Source organism: Eriocheir sinensis, chromosome 26, assembly GCF_024679095.1.
Source record: "Eriocheir sinensis breed Jianghai 21 chromosome 26, ASM2467909v1, whole genome shotgun sequence".
In the NCBI taxonomy this organism is placed as follows: Eukaryota; Metazoa; Arthropoda; class Malacostraca; order Decapoda; family Varunidae; genus Eriocheir; species Eriocheir sinensis.
This window is the reverse complement of record NC_066534.1, coordinates 4,325,242-4,342,540: the sequence shown is the minus strand read 5'-3', so window position 1 is coordinate 4,342,540 and position 17,299 is coordinate 4,325,242. Positions and strand designations below refer to the sequence as shown.

Here is a 17,299-nt window from a genome sequence, read left to right as displayed (position 1 = left end):
TTTGAATGCAACGATTGGTTTGGCGGTTGTGGTGGTGGTGAACGATCTTGTAGTGGCGGGGCACTTGAATTTGAAAGTGTTGGCGCGTACCTGTTATTTGCGTTTTCCTTGCATAAGCTGCCATTCGGCGATTCTTCTCCACAGCGAAAGGCTTCAGGGCAATAGCAAATGCTTTAATGACTTAGCAAGAACCCATGAAGGAAAGTCGCGGTGTAAACAAAGCTGTTCTCCCTCAGGCACCAATTCATCTGAGTGGGAGGCAGTAAAGTGGGCCGAGGAGAGGTTGCCAGGTGCACTAGAATACATTGATATGTCATTATTTTATCATATTCATCGAAAATAACATAACAAAACGATTCCTGCCACCCGCATTATGGCCTTTTCACCGGATAATAATAATAATAATAATAATAATAATAATAATAATAATAATTTTGCACATCGGCGTATATAAAGAACAGGACAAGTAAACGAACGAGAACAAAATCGAGATACATAATTATACACTCAAATAAAAGACAGCTTAATGATTATACATGCGTGTGCACGGCACACTTAAGCACAATCTACACGTACATAAGGCCCAGCTATTCCCGCCGCATAGATCCACATACATAGGCAGAGCTCTGTCTGACGAGGTGATGATGGAGTTCCCAGATTGTTCCACTCTACTCCTAATACTGTACGCTGCGTGGCGACACAGCACAGCCAGACAGTTCATCCCGTGCTTAGTAAAGGTCAAGGAGGAGCTAGTCCATCTAGGACGCATCAGAAGCCGCTTGAGGATGTCGTTATGACAGACCCTAAGACGATTCATGGAGGCAGCCCTATACCGCGACCACAGCGAGTTGCAGTAAAGAGAGTAGCAGTGGCTCCTGAATAACTCCTACTTCACCTCCGTGCTGCAGAAGGAGAATTTCCTCCGCAGCATGTTGCCGATGACTGTGAGCTTCATGGTCTGCTTCTTTATGTCATCATCATCGGTCCGTTCCCTGTTGATGACATGGCCCAGGTATGTGAATCTATCCACAAATGCAACTGCACTCCCACTTACCCACGCTGATGTCTGGTAGGCCACCCTGGAGCGTGGCGGCGGCACTACCATGCACTCTGTCTTGGTGGTGTTGTAGACAATATCGTGCGTGGCAGCATACGCCTGACACACTCCAATAAGATCCTGCAGAGCCTCCACTGTGGGCGCCATCAGTACCATGTCATCAGCATAACTCAGCGAATTGATGCACCTATCATGTAAGTGGCAGCTTGTGCCTGTGTCACGCAGAGCGGCAGTGAGATCATCCGTGTAGACGCTGTACAGGTAGGGAGACAGGATCCCTCCCTAGCGAATACCATTGGCTGTCTTAAATGGCAGCGAAGCGGAAGCCCCCCCATTTTACAGCAAATTCCTGGGTAGTGTACCAGTACATTAGGAGCTTGACAATGTACCCAGGAATTCCCCTGACAAGCAGTTTATTAAACAGCTTCCAGTAGTTCACTCTGTCAAAGCCCTTGCTGGCGTCAAGGAAGCAAAGGTAGACAGGTGAGCCCCTGGAGGTGTAGTACTCAATGATATTCTTCATCGTCCACACACACATATCAGTGCCGTGCCCTTTCTTGTAAATTAAACTGATTGTCCAGCGTGTTCAGGCAGGCCTCTAGGCGGTGCAGCACTGCCTTCTCAATCACTTTTGACAAGGCAGTCGCAATGGCAATGGGCCTATAGTTGCTAGAGAGAGCAGGGTTTTTAACCTTGCTCTTTAGCAAGGGAACTAACTATTTGCACTGCTAAGACCTAAGAGGGTATGTATTGATGGTAGATGCAGTGATTGATAAAGAGGCAGAGCCAAGAGACTAGGCTGGGAGGTGCATACTTATAGGCGCCAGAGGGAAGCTCATCAACACCCAGCGCCTCGCTGTTGGAGAGCATCAGCAGTATCTCCCTCAGTTCACCGTGGTCGACACTGCGAAAGCCCTCCAGCGTCACCCCGCGCAGCTTGCTCCGGAGGGCCCTCTCACTCTCCACGTCTGCCACACAGTTCAGGGTACCTTCGAAGTGGTCACCCCACATTGTGGCAATGTCCTCCTCCCCCACGGCTTGATTCACACGTAAGGGGAGCGTGTGAGAGTCCGGGGACAGGGCTCGTAGGCCGCGCCAGAAGCCGGCTGTGTCACCGTCAGCTAGCTGGGCAGCCAGCGCCTGAGCTCGGAGCTGCTCCTCATGAGCCCTGCACCACCGAAGGCACAGCTTGAATCTGACCCTGGTGCGCCTCATTCTCTCTGCCTGTGGGCCCCAGCGTGGACTGCCGCCGGCCCTCCACTCCAGGAAGGACTCCCTGGCAACACCGTGGGCCTTCCGCACCACCTCATTCCAGCCAGGAATCTGCCTCCATCTCCTCCTACACGTACCGAATACTCTCTAACCAGCCCGCACCATGCACCCCACCGACGGCTGATGCAGCCTGTCGATGGCGTCATGATGCCCGCTGACAAGACAAGTACTCTGGAAGGAGCATAACCTGACAGGATCAATGGCAATGTCTCTCAGCAACTCTGTCACCACCCGACCATACTCCTCTCTTTTCCTTGTGTCCTGAAAATCCCACTTAACCCTTGCCACCCTTTCCTACCTGACATGTGTCAAGGCAGGAAGCCCATTAATTTTTAGCCCAAATAAGAGAGGAAAATGGTCAGAGGAGACACTGTCGTATAGAATTGTGCACCCATCCAACGCACTGTGCAGACATGGTGATAGCACTACATGGTCAAGCCAGGTGCGAGAGAGGCACCCTATGTTGACGTGAGTGTAGCTCGTTGGGGGGGAGCGTCCTCACTTCAGCCACCACCATGTCCCGGTCCTCACACATGTGTTGTAGGTCACTGAAGAAGGGGGTGCCGGGAGCAGTATTGAAGTCCCCCAACACACAAACATGTTGCTCTTGGGCACTGTCCACCAACGAGGCAAGTGTCCCTAAACATATGGCTTGGTCATCCCTGTTCTCCCTGATGTTGGTAGGGAGGTTTGATGTTAATTTCCTCTGCCTGGTTTCTCTTTCTCTCGCCCTCCTGAACAGGAACACAAACATATATTTCTCATGTTTTTGCATTAATTTCCACGAGTCTGTTTCATTCTCAGTTTTTCACGCCCAGAAATTTGACGTTTCTTGTTGTTTTGTGAATTTCCACTCTGCCTGGTTTCGCTTTCTGTTTCGCCACTCCCTGAACGAACATTTGTCTTGGTTGCTTCTACCAAGACGAGAGAATTAGTCATGACACGGCGTTCATCACAGTCGTTTTCGTTTCGTTCATAGCTACACTCACCACCACCACCACCACCACCACCACTAAAGCACTATCAACACTTCTCTTCATCACCACCAACAACACCACGTCTGCACCTCGCCTACATCACCTCGTCTTGACCTCTAATTCACCACCTCGAACGGATCTCTCCATCACCACCACCACAACACCACCACCTTCAACACCACCGCACCTTTTCTTTATCCCCTCGTCCTCACCTCCTCTTCAACACCTCTTTCGGACCTCTCTTCATCCCCATCACCACCATTACTACCTTGTCTTCCCCTCCCTTTATCACCACCACCTCTTCGTCACCACCCCACCACCACCACCACTATCACCACCACCACTGGTTCGCCCGCACCTCCCCTTCACCTCCTCGTCCGCAGCCTCCAGTATTCCATCTCGCAGGCCATTATTCTCCTCCCCTGTCTCCCTCTCCATAAATTGCTTTCATCTGTCATTTTTACCTTCACTTGGATTGGCTGGCTTCTGTCGCTGCCTTTTCTCTCTCCATTGGACAATTCTACCTCGAATTTCCTTCTCGCGAGCCTGTCTGTGTCTGTGTGTGAGTCTGTTTGTGTGTCTGTTTCTCTAGGCCATAGAGGGACAGAGTGAAGCCAATGTATAGGTTCAATATAAGGAGGAATGCAGTTAGATGTCAACAAGCTTCCATAGGTAATACAGAGTCGGATCTAATTCTACGCTTTCTTGCACTCCCTGAAGGCACACGCAATATATTTTTACCTGTCTCCTCTCCCACACGAAAGACAGTAAAATATTTTCCTCCGTCTCCTCTTCCCCCTCTTCCTTAGTTTATGTGGGTTTGTTAAATAAGGGAAGGTAGCTGTGGTGTAATTTGTGATGTGGCCTTGTTAGGTAACTGCCGAGGACAAGCAGATAGAAAAACTTGACCAGGTATTCTTATTTTGCAAGTGTTCCTTTTTCTTTCCCTTGTTTTCTTTTTCTTTTTTTGCTTCACCGCCATCTTCACTTTTGTTTATCTCCTTCTCCCAACATTTTCTGACCATCTCTTGTCCCTTTCTTTCGCTTTTTCATTCTTACATTTTCTAGTTTTTTTTTTTTTTCACTGTTCATTTCCGTGTATTTTTTTTCATTTTTAGTGATTCTTTCCCCCAGCGTCCCTTTAGCTTTCTTCTTTCCTTCTCTCTTTCTGTCTCTCATGAGTGTTCTGTTTCCTCTCAATTTTTCTTATTCGTGCACTTTCTCGCTTCTTTTTTTAACTCTTTTCTGCTTTTTCCTTTTAGCACTTTTATTTTAGCACTGTTCTTTCTTTCCTTCTTTTTCCCCTGACGACTTTTTCGACTTTTCCTTTTGTTTCTTCTACCTTCTTCCTCTCTTGTTCTTATTCGATCTCCTCTCTTCCGAGCAGCACTTTCTCTTATCTTTTGCCTTGTCTATTTCTATTTTCTATTTCTTTGTAACATTTTCTAGCTTCATCTTTCCCTTTCCTTTTGCTTCATCTACCTCATTCCCCTCTCTGTTCTTACTCTTCCTCCTCTTCCTCCCTCGCAGGACTTTACCTTATCTCTAAACTTCTATCTTTCTATTTCTTGGCAACATTCTCCCGCTCTTTCTTTCGTCTTATATATTTCCTTTTCTTCTGGGACGGTTCTTTAATTTCTTTTGGGATGAGTTTTGAGGTCAAAGTTTTGGGGCGAGATTAAAGGCATTCATCACGACATCCTTAAAAAGGTTTCTTCGGCCAAAAGTACAGCGACCGCGAAGGTTGACTAACGACACCAATTACAGATTGTCGACTTGGGAACAAAGACCGACGAGGAGACTTTCTTTCTGAACTATGTGTAGAAAAAGAGGAAAACGTAGTCACTGGATTTTTGAGGGGCGAGAGAGGGGGAGGTTTGTGTGCGAACGTAAGCGGAATAAAGTTTACGAGTAAGATAAAGTTTGTTTCCTCAGTTAGTACAGTTTTGAGAGTGAGGCAAAAGGAGGAAGAGGGAGAGAGCGATGCATTGCACTTGTTGTTTTAGGCATCAACAAAATACCATCAGCCAGATTTTTTTTTTTTTATTATTAAAGAAAATTGCGATTTTTCAAGATTGCAAGACATTCTTTTTCTTTTGTTGTTGTTGTTTGAAAGATATTTTTCAGAGTAAAAATTATACATATATGTTTACTTATCATATTCACTGGATAAGATTAAGAAGACGCCGCTCGTTTTATGCATTGCAGCGGGTTTCCAATTCCATTTTTAGATTGCAACTTGTTACTTTGGTTCAAATACATATTCATGAACTGCCGCAGGCTAAAAATACTCAGCTTTTCTATACAGTGCATCGGGGTCGATACAGCGATTTTTATTTTAGATTGCCACAATGTTATTCATACACTGTGACACGTTTTGTATAATAGTTTTGTATAACGTTATATTGCACTAGGTTTGATAGGTGTATATACTTCATTTATAAATAGCAGCTGGTTACAATACAACTATACATTATCATATCCTACATTGGAATGAATCTGGTATAAGTATTTTTGTTCTGACAGCCACAAAGCCTTTTCTATTTATCCAGGTAAGGTTCATCGAGCAATTGTCGGGGCGTGGCGGGATAGGGAGGCAGGTCGTTGTGGTGCCTCGCGTGACTCGGCGTCAAACAAAACGAAATAGTTACCGTCGAGCGAGGTGATATACACTTCCCCGCTAGGCATCCTCACCTGTACACCTGACAGGTAAGTGACAAACAGCCTGAGGCGCCCCCACATGCCAGACACCCACCGCTCACACCTTGACATGTCTCTTCTCTCTCTCCTCCCTCCCTCCCTCCCTATTTTCCTCCTCCGCGCTCCTTTCTCCCTCGTTACACCCACACGACACCATATATATACCTATCACCTTGCTGCCTTGATTGATACCTTCTCTTTTCCCTCCCGTCCCTCCTTCCCTTCTCCTTGTTCGCCTTTACCTAACCTCCACTCTCCTCCCGCGTTACACCCACACGGCCTCACACATCTACCCACCACTCCAATACCTTGACACTTCTCTCCTCCCTTCCTCCCTACTCCCCATCCTCCTCCACCTTACCTCCACTCTCCTCCTTCTTCGTTACATCCGCGCCACTCCACATATCTATCAACCACTTTTCTTTTCGTCCTCCTTCCTTCTCTTACTTCCATCCCTCCTTTTCTCTCTACTCTTCATCCCTTACTTTGTTCGGCACTATATTCTCCTCTTACTTTATTCTCCTTTCTTTTTCGTCTAAGTTTTTATACATCGTTTTTTTTTTCATGCGTCTTCTTCTCTATCTTCCTCTTCCTTTTCTTTCATCTCTTTATTCTTCTTCTCCACATTTCTCTCCATCCATATATTTTGTTTTAATCTCAGGTATTTCTCCATTTTGACATCTCCATTTTTTCCCTTTCTCTCCTTTCCCTATATTTCTTTACCTTCTCTGTTCTTTTCTTTTGTTCTTCATCATTTCAACGGCACAGTCTGACAGCTATTTCCTCCCCTCTTCATTCACCCTTTCATCATCTTTTGCTTCCGTTATCTCGCCTTCTTTTTCTTCTTCCCATCATTCTCCTTCATTTCCCTTGGCGTCATATTTTCCATCTCCTGGCTCGTCATTCCTATCTTCCTTTTTTTAAACTTTTTCTTTACTTCTCTTATCGCCCCTGAAGAAGAAAAAACTATTGTATCCCTTTCATATTTCATTTTGATTTTCTGTTTATCACCTTGCGTCTCTTTCCTCGTCATTCTTTTCTGCTTCTGTTCTCTTCTTTCTTTCTTGATTAAACCTGCATCTCTCATCTCTTTCACTCCCATAAACACACACACACACACACACACACACACACACACACACACACACACACACACACACACACACACACACACACACACACACACACACACACACACACACACACACAAAGAAATCTGCCCCATTCATTGATTCCTTCGTATTCCTGTTTATAATTCTGCGTCTCCTTCTTGCCCTTCTTTACTACTACTATCCGTCTTGTTCCTCTTCCTCTTCCTCTTTATCCTTTACCATTGCTACTCCTCTTTCTCCTCTTTCTCTTCCTCTTTATCCGTCAGTGCCTGTTCGCTCGCCACCGCCTCTGCTTCCTCAAGGACAATAAGTAAACAAATTCGTCCCGCGCCTTCAGAAGAACGTAAATAAGGTCTTACGCAGTTTGTTGTCGCTGTCACTGTTGTTGTTAATGTTGTAAATTTGTCTTCGTTCTTAGTTTTGTGTTTCTTGTTGTGTTGTTGTTGGTTGATGTCTTTGTTCTTGTTGTTGTGCTTCTGTTATTGTTGTTTATTTTTGTTTTTGATGTTGTTGTTGATATGGCACAGGTAAATTGTTATACTCCAGCATCCTTACCTGTCCTTTCACTTTCCCTCTCTTCTCTCTCCTCTCTTCTCCTGGCCGCGGGTGAGAAAGGGGAAGGAAGGGAAGGGAAGTGAAGGGAAGGGAAGGGAAGGGAAGCGAAGGGAAGGGAGGGAAGGGAAGGGAAGGGAAGGGAAGGGGAGGGAAGGCAGAGGGGAAGAAGGATATGAATAACTTTAGTAGGGGAAGGAAGGGAAGAATGATTGACAGATGGACAGACAGATAGACAGACAAACAGACACACAAACACACACACGGACAGTCAGATAGTCAGAGAGGAAGAAAATCAGAAAAAAAAGTAAGGAAGGAAGGAAGGAAGGAAGATAAAAACGAAGAGAAAAACTGGAAGGGAGCGGAAGGTGGAGGCAAGAAACAAAGAGATGGAGGAAGAGGAGGAGATAAAAAAGAGGAGATAGGAAGGAAGGAAAGGAAAGATGAAAGATTAATGATTCTTTGGGATGCGCGCGTGACCAAGGAGGGAGAAACTATAATGGCTGGATGGATTATATATGCGCTCATTTTTATTCAATTAGCTATTTTGTGTTCCAGATATTATTTTGCAGTAACTTTGGGTAGCTCTACTTTATCTTTTAACTTCGATATAATTATAATACGCCAATTCAGTGTTCACCTATTTAATCCTTTTTATCAACTTCCTCATTCAAGTTTAATATTATCCGTACCTCCTCCTCCTCCTCCTTCTTCTCATCTTTCATGGTCTCCTCTCCAGTACCCTTCTCTTTACGATGCTTACTCGTCTTCTTTCTCCTTCTCATTTTCGCCCCTCGCTTCCCTTCATCTCTCTTCTCTTCTTTTTTTCTTTGATCCTTTTCCGTCTTCCTCATCATCGTCCTTCACGCCTCCCTTTATCTTCCTTCTCTTTTTATTTCTCCCTGCTCTTCTTCCTTCTTCCTCTCGTCATCATCTCCTTCGTGTTTCTCTTCATCTCTTCTCTTCTTCTGCTCCTCTTCCTTCTTCCTCTCATTCTTGTATCTCCTGTCTCTTCATCTCCCTCTAGTTCTCCTTTTCTCTCCGCCTCCCCGCTCCTGAATAGACCCTCCCTCTCCTTCCTTTTCTAAGCTTCCCTTCTCATCTTAACACTCGCTTCAAGTTTCATATCCTTCCTCTTCTCCTCCTTTCACATATGCAACCTTTCATCTCCCTTTTCTTCCATCCCCTCCTCTCTCTCTCTCTCTTTTGGTCTCCCTCCTCAGCCTCCTTCCTCTTCTCCTCCTTTCACCCATATAACCTTTCATCTCCCTTTTCTTCTCTCCCCTCCTCTCTCCATCTCTCTTTTGCTCTCCCGCCTCAGCTTCCTATCTTCGTTTCTCTTTCAATCTCTCTCCTATCTTGCTTTCTTTCTCTTCCTTCTTTCCCTTCTCAGCCTCCTTCCTTCCTTCCACCCTTTGTCACTTCCCTCTTTCCCTCCTTCCCTCCTCAGCCTCCTTCCTTCCTTCCTCCATTCGTCACTTCCTTCTTTCCCTCCTTCCCTCCTCAGCCTCCTTCCTTCTTTCCTTCCTTTGACACTTCCTTCTTTCCCTCCTTCCCTCCTCAGCGTCCTTCCTCCCATTTTCAATCTCTTCTCTCGCTCTCTCACTCTTCCTTCTTTCCCTCCTTCCCTCCTCAACTTCCTTCCTTCTTCTGTCAATCTCTTCTCTCACGCTCTTTCTCTTCCCTCGTTCCCTCCCTCTGTCACTCTCGCCCCTCTCACTCCCTCACTCTTCCCTCGCTCCCTCCCGCCCTTCCTGTCAAAAAATGTTTACATCTGCAATCTTCCGGTCTTTGGAGGGGCGAGTCCACATTTTGATTCCGTTAGGAGGGTCATTTTTTAGGCCTGTCTTTGCCCCTCGTGATCTTTAGTGTTTAGTCTTTTCCTCGTCACTCATTCCAGGTAATTCTTTTTTTCCTGATTCCTACTCTTTTTGTCTACCTGTTTAACCTACTTTATCTTTCACCTACTCTGTTATCACTCCCTACTCCTCTTTCTTTCTCTTCTTTCTCTTACCGTACCATTCCCTCCCATCCTCTAGCATCTCTCCTTGTTACTCTCTTCTCTTATCTCTTATATCATCATTCTCTTGTGTTTCGTAGTTCCTCTCTCTGCCTTTTTCTTATCCTCTTCCTTCTTTCATCTCTTATCTCATCATTCCCTTGTGTTTTGCTGTTTCTCTCTCTACTTTTTTATCCTCTCCCTTCTTTAATCTCATATCTCATCATTCCCTTGTGTTTTGTAGTTTCTCTCTCTACTTTTTTTTATTCTCTCCCTTCCTCCTTCTCTTATCTCATCATTCCCTTGTGTTTTGCAGTTTCTCTCTCTACTTTTTTTTTATTCTCTCCCTTCCTCCTTCTCTTATCTCATCATTCCCTTGTGTTTTGTAGTTTCTCTCTCTACTTTTTTTTTCTTATCCTCTCCTTTCTTTCACCTCTTATCTCATCATTCCCTTGTGTTTCGCAGTTTCTCTCTCTACTTTTTTTTTCATATTCTCTCCCTTCCTCCATCATCCCAACATTGCCTTTCCCACTTCCATTTCCTATTTTTTTTTCATATTTTTCTTCGACCTTCTGCTTCTCCTTATCCCTACGTTATTTTGCTTTCATATCTTTCCTCTTCGTTCTTTCCCCTTCTACTTTATTTTCCTTTCTGCTCTCCCCTTCTCTCTCCCTCCTTTCTCTTTATCTCTTTCCCTCCCTCCTGATTCTCATGCTACTAAATCATCACTCTCATTTTCCTTTTCCCTGCCTCAACATTTTCCTTTTCAATGTTCATTATGTACACAGCAACTGACTCCCCGGGGGGTGGTGGAGGGGGGGGGGGGTTGTATGTATAAGAAAAGTGAAAGGTGTTACTTCTGAATACAGGTGAGGGAAGTAAGGACTCGCCAGGTATGGATATTCTAGGATAGAAAAGTTTAAAGGGAAACGCATAAATTCCTAGGAAATGGCTTATCTAAAAAATAAATCTGTCTCTCTCTCTCTCTCTCTCTCTCTCTCTCTCTCTCTCTCTCTCTCTCTCTCTCTCTCTCTCTCTCTCTCTCTCTCTCTCTCTCTCTCTCTCTCTCTCTCTCTCTCTCTCTCTCTCTCTCTCTCTCTCTCTCTCTCTCTCTCTCTCTCTCTCTCTCTCTCTCTCTCTCTCTCTCTCTCTCTCTCTCTCTCTCTCTCTCTCTCTCTCTCTCTCTCTCTCTCTCTCTCTCTCTCTCTCTCTCTCTCTCTCTCTCTCTCTCTCTCTCTCTCTCTCTCTCTCTCTCTCTCTCCCGTTATAAGTGTACCGTACATGGACCCTGACGAGAAAAAGAAAGAACTCTGTGACGGCCCTCAGGAGTCCATAAATGTGTACCCCAGCGAGGAAGGAACAATGCCCCCCCACCCCCCCACCCCCACACACGGTCACCTATAAAGAGTCCCATCGGTGTGAATCTGAACCGAGCATTGTCTAGTCTGATTTTCCTGCGTCGGAGGTTGAAGGAAAAAAATATTCATCGAGGAAAACGTAATATTTGTTGTCCTGACGCTCTGGTATTGATGGTGTGGAGAGAGGAAGGAAAAATGGGCGAGGAGGAAGAGGATTAAGGAGTGGAGTGAGGGAGGTGGATTAGGGAAAGGAAGAGGAGGAGGAGGAGGAGGAGGAGGAGAAGGAAGTGGTTGTTCATTCGTGATTGTGAAGAGAGTGGGAATGTGCGGGATAGAGATTGAAGAATACGTGATTTATTTTCTATTTTCTCTCTCTCTCTCTCTCTCTCTCTCTCTCTCTCTCTCTCTCTCTCTCTCTCTCTCTCTCTCTCTCTCTCTCTCTCTCTCTCTCTCTCTCTCTCTCTCTCTCTCTCTCTCTCTCTCTCTCTCTCTCTCTCTCTCTCTCTCTCTCTCTCTCTCTCTCTCTCTCTCTCTCTCTCTCTCTCTCTCTCTCTCTCTCTCTCTCTCTCTTCCTTTCCTTAATTCTTCTTCATTCTTGCTCTCTTCTTTTCTTTCTCCCTTCCTTTCTTCCTTCTGCTTCTTAAGTGTTTTCCTGTTTTCTTATGCTCTCTACTTCTCTCTTTCTTTTTTCCTCTCTCTCTCTCTTCTTCTTTTCTCTCTTCTCTCTCTCCTCCTTCTCCTCTCTCTCTATCTCTCTCTCTCTCTCTCTCTCTCTCTCTCTCTCTCTCTCTCTCTCTCTCTCTCTCTCTCTCTCTCTCTCTCTCTCTCTCTCTCTCTCTCTCTCTCTCTCTCTCTCTCTCTCTCTCTCTCTCTCTCTCTCTCTCTCTCTCTCTCTCTCTCTCTCTCTCTCTCTCTCTCTCTCTCTCTCTCTCTCTCTCTCTCTCTCTCTCTCTCTCTCTCTCTCTCTCTCTCTCTCTCTCTCTCTCTCTCTCTCTCTCTCTCTCTCTCTCTCTCTCTCTCTCTCTCTCTCTCTCTCTCTCTCTCTCTCTCTCTCTCTCTCTCTCTCTCTCTCTCTCTCTCTCCCCGTGTTACCTTATACGTAGCGTTTAAACTTCGCCACTTCGCAAAGTTTGTAAAAGAAATTCTCATTCTTAACTTCGTCCTTTTTCCATTACTTATTCATCTGTCTCCTCCGTTTTCTTCTCCTCTTTCTCCACCTCCTGCTCATCCTCCTTGTCCTCCTCCCTAAACTTTCTCCTCCTCCTCTTACTTCTCTATACTCTTTTCATGCTCTTAACCTTACAAACTTTCTAATATTTACCGACTCTGAATCTTAAATGTCCTTCTGCATTCGTCTCTTTCCTCTCTGAACTTAAACCTCAAAACAGTGACAGTATATAGAAATGGAGAGAGAGAGAGAGAGATCATGTGTGTGTGTGTGTGTGTGTGTATGGAGAAATACCATCGCCGCCGCTCCCCAAGCCTTTTAGAATAATGACTTGACAAATGCCTCGAGACTAACCTACACGGAATTGTCGATAATTAGTTTTCCTCGAGCGAAGATCCATTATGTAGCGTGCGTGTGTGTGTGTGTGTGTGTGTGTGTGTGTGTGTGTGTGTGTGTGTGTGTGTGTGTGTGTGTGTGTGTGTGTGTGTGTGTGTGTGTGTGTGTGTGTGTGTGTGTGTGTGTGTGTGTGTGTGTGTGTGTGTGTGTGTGTGTGTGTGTGTGTGTGTGTGTGTGTGTGTCCCTAAAGGTTACGTCGTGCCTTCCCCCTCCCCGTCTTCCTCGTCCTCCTCCTCCACCTCCTTCCTGTTGACAATCTACATCTTTTAACGCTACTGATGGGATGCAAACAGATGTATACTACAAGTTCGCCAGGAAACATAGAGGGCTGCTTGGTGGAGGCCGGTTGATGCCTGATTGGAATTTGCTCTGAAGTGAATTAATGTCAGCGGATAATGAAGTGTACGCTGTAGAGGTGAGTTAATTGAAGGTTGTGTGCGTGGACCAGGTAGATGAAGTTGTCTATGTTGGTGATGGTAAATGAGGTTATGTGAATTGACAGCAGCGAATGAAATGTTATGTAGTGACAGTGGTAAATAGTCAGGTGTGTTGGTTGGCAGGGGTAAATGAAGTCATGTGTGTGGGCAGTAGTGAATGGCGATATGTATAGTGTATTAGCAGTATTAGCACACACACACACACACACACACACACACACACGCACACGCACACGCACAAAAGTAATCGTGTATCTGTGCAAGCGACACAACGAGGGAGTCAACGCAAAACGCTCGCGCCTTCAACGACGGGACGATAAATTTACGCGAGTTGTCCCTGGCCTCGATCCCTCACTGTCTGAAGCAGGTGTGGGAGGAAGTCGGGGTGGCGGGGGGGAGGGGGGAGTTTGAGGAAGGCATTGGTAACGAAGGCGAGGGGGGAGCGGAAGGAAGAAGTGGGCGTCTTTGTCGGTGTGCAGAAGGGGAAGTGAGGGGGGAGGTTGTGTTTAGAAGAGTGGGGGGGTGTAGAGGGAGGGAAGAAGGAGAAGTAAGGGAGGTATTAGTAACAGAGGAGAGGGGGGGTCATTGTTTGTATATAGAAGGGAGGAGAAGAGGGAGACGAAAAGGGGGTGAGCAGGGGGAGCAAGAACAGGACGGGGGCTGTTTGGTCGTGAACATGTGTGGTTGCCGGGCAGAGGAACGGGAGACTTTTCCTGTTGTGTCTGGCGAAGGGCTGACGGTGGTGAATGCTCATATGTACAGTACCTGTGGGGTGTGATTTGGGTGAAGGAAGTGTAGTGGGCTGTGCTTAAGGCTGAGTGGGAGTGTAGGGGACTTATGGATGACTTTGGGGTACATGGGTGATGGGACGGCTGCTAATACCTATGTGTGGGGGGGGAGGCTGGGATGAGTAATGGGCAAGTGTTCTGTGGTGGTGGGAAAGGGGCTGGTGGCTGTGGTGGAGGAATGCGGTTGTGGATAAGGAAGGGATGGGGGAGGTTCTCTTGAAGGTTGGTCTCTAGTCTGGTTTCTTTGACTCTAGGAAGGTCATGTCATCTCTGTGTGTGTTGGGGGGGGAGGGGAGGAAGGGTTAAGCTTAACCCTGGATAACTAACGTGGTACCACATCTGGCACCAGTAGCTGCGCAAAATCATGTTTTTTTGCATCTGCGCATATCGCGTTACAGTGACAGTTGATTTGGACCTGCAGGCGTTCAGTGTGTGCGAGGAGGCAGGGGAGGGCGGTCACGTCTCGGTCTCCACGCATGCACCAGGCTCTCCACGGGTTAGCCGGTACCATTTCTGGCACCACGTTATTGTCTAGGTGAGTTATAAACATAACCACGTGTTTTTTAAATTCCATTTAAATCACATTTAATACTAATGACATTATATTAAATTTGTGTGAAATTTATTCAGTGGTCTGTGTGTGTGTGTGTGTGTGTGTGTGTGTGTGTGTGTGTGTGTGTGTGTGTGTGTGTGTGTTGACGCCACATCATATATATGTATTTTTTTCAGATATCATGGCCAGGAAGTCCCTCACTGATGAGGAGATTGAAAGCTTTATATTTCAATCCGACGATGAGGCAAGTGATAATGAGACCCCAAATGAACAGGAAGATGAGGTAGACAGCGTGGATGACAACTTGATCGACGTCCACGACTCTGTAACATCACCACCATCAGCGTCCCTCTCTCCACCACCACCCACTACCTCTCACTTGCCTGCCTTTCCTGCCACATCTACCACTAGGCATGTGAACAGTATAGATGACCCAGACAACCTCCTCCCATCTTCTACCCCAATTACTACATCAGGCCAAGAAAACTTGAGTCCTACAGAACTCAAATGTCGGAAGAGAAAACGGGGCCCACTGCTCCCTGCCGCAGGAGAGGCAATACATGAATTAGATGTCGATAGAATCAAGACCAAGGACAATCATGTGTGGCACAAGCATAAGAACCCACACCTACCTGACCTGATGTGCAACCGCATTGAACCTGGAGGTCCCACAGTTGCAACAAATCAAGCTACCACTCCTGTTGAATGTTTCTACCTTTTTTTAACAGATCGGAGTTTGGCGGCTGTTAGTGTTCACACAAACAGGAGAATACGTATTTTGAGGGAGAGATTCAAAACCAAAGAAAAACATACAACAAGTGATGTAAGCTTGTTAGAGTTGAAGGGTCTATTAGGAATCCTAATACTGTCAGGGGTGAAGAAAGACAACCACGTTCCAATCACTGACATGTGGTCTGAATTGGATGGTGAACCGATGTACAAAAGCACAATGAGTAAGGAGATTTGCATTTCTTCTGAGGGCTCTACGCTTCGATGATGCAGCAACAAGAAAAGAAAGGATGAAGGAAGACCGACTCGCTCCTATTCGTTCCCTTTGGGATGATGTAGTGCTGCACTGCCAAGAGTGTTATCAGCCTGGCCCACATCTCACCGTTGATGAGCAACTCCTTGGCTTCAGAGGACACTGTAGCTTCAGAATGTATATCCCCAACAAACCTGCCAAGTAAGTTGTGCAATACTTGTCTGTTATACTATGTTTACAGTACCTGTTATACTTACCTGTTATACAGTACCTATCTATTTCATGGTTCTTACCTGTTGAACAGTAGATACTTACCTCATAAACTTACTTCTACTCCTTACCTGTACTTCTGCTATCCTGTTATTACTGGCACCTGTGTTGACTTTCATTGCTTACATACTATTCATGAAATTGATAACTAATATTTCTTCCCTATCTTTACAGGTACGGCCTCAAAATTGTGATGATGTGTGATGCTGACTCGCACTACATGTGCAATGCTATACCTTACCTGGGTAAAGGGACAGTGCAGCTGTCAAAAGGTCAGACCCTGGGGGAAGTATTCACAGTTGAGCTAGCCAAAGGCTATGGTCGTCGTGGCCGGGTAGTTACCACTGACAATTGGTTTACATCGCTGCCTCTGGCCCTGGCTCTTCGAAGAAATGACCTGGAGTTGGTGGGAACCATAAAGAAGAAGCCCTACCTACCTAAAGAAGTACAAACTTCAGAATGAATAACGGTGAGTCTGTGGCTGTCTTCGACTATGAAGCCAAAGTTACGCTACAGTGTACCAAAGTCACATCCACGAAGAGGATGCAGCTGCTCTCAACAATACACCACAGACCCAAGAAAATAGAAAAGGACAAGACAGATATCCAAATGTTCTATAATGGTACAAAGGGAGGAGTAGACACCTTTGACCAGATGTGCGCTGCACTAACTTGTTCAAGGAAGACCCGTCGTTGGCCCCTGTGTTTATTCTATGGGATAATCAACCTGGTCATGGTCAATGCCTACATTATATCTCAGGGCAAGGAGAAGAAACCCATGACTAGAAGAAACTTCCACCGAGAAGTGGCTGAAAAACTGAGTTACCCATTGGCCACTAGTCGTTTACAGGGACAGGTGCGGCTATCTCGTGGCCTTAGGACTTGCATACAGTCAACCTTTGGGGTTTTGTTAGACCCTCCAACCCATCCACAAGACGCAGGCAAGACCATCAAGCGACAACGGTGCTACATCTGTCCAAGAGTGAGCAATGTGAAGACGAGACTTGTCTGTGGCACGTGCAAAAGGAATGTGTGTCCACAGCATCTCCACTACAGCTGCATGGAGTGCACAGATTAGAGGTGAGCTTCATTACAAGGCTTATATTTATAAACTTGGGGGCATTTGAAATTTTCATTTCCATTTTCATTCTCTTGTTATGTTTCCAGATCTTGTGGGCAATGACACAAATTTTCTTGTTTATGCATGTGTATTTAGGGACGACGTGACTTTTTCACGTTTTTACTGGGCAAAAAAATTACATTAAATTATTCCTTTCGCAGCATGTGCCGTAACAAAGACAGAGGGGTAGGGGCCTGCATGTGAAGAGGGACACTCTTCCTCTTCGCTATCGACAGAAATGCAGGTCTCCAGCACTCCTTATTCTTATTCTCAGGAATAATTAATTTTTTCTATTTTTTTTTCTAATAGTAATAAAATTTACCATTTTTTTCATGTATAAATAAAAGGATATTTTTTTATTAATATTTTTTATATACCCTCCTATAGTTAAAGTATAATCTGACAGAAAAACTGAGCTGAAAACAATAACAGAATTAATATATTGGTGATTTTTAACTGTGGTGCCAGAAATGGCACCACGTCAGTGTTTATGACAAAAAAAATAACGTTAGTTATCCAGGGTTTTAAGGATGCAGTCATGTTTTCTGTAAGTTGTTTT

At 45.5% G+C, this 17,299-nt stretch overlaps 1 long non-coding RNA gene across 1 annotated transcript; it reads left to right on the top strand.

The window, feature by feature from the left end:
* The first annotated feature begins 15,333 nt into the window (after positions 1–15,333).
* LOC127003921 (uncharacterized) lies at positions 15,334–17,015 on the top strand. The gene is made up of 3 exons (XR_007757464.1): positions 15,334–15,552; positions 15,796–16,700; positions 16,902–17,015. It is a non-coding gene; the product is annotated as an uncharacterized LOC127003921 (long non-coding RNA).
* Positions 17,016–17,299: the final 284 nt, after the last annotated feature.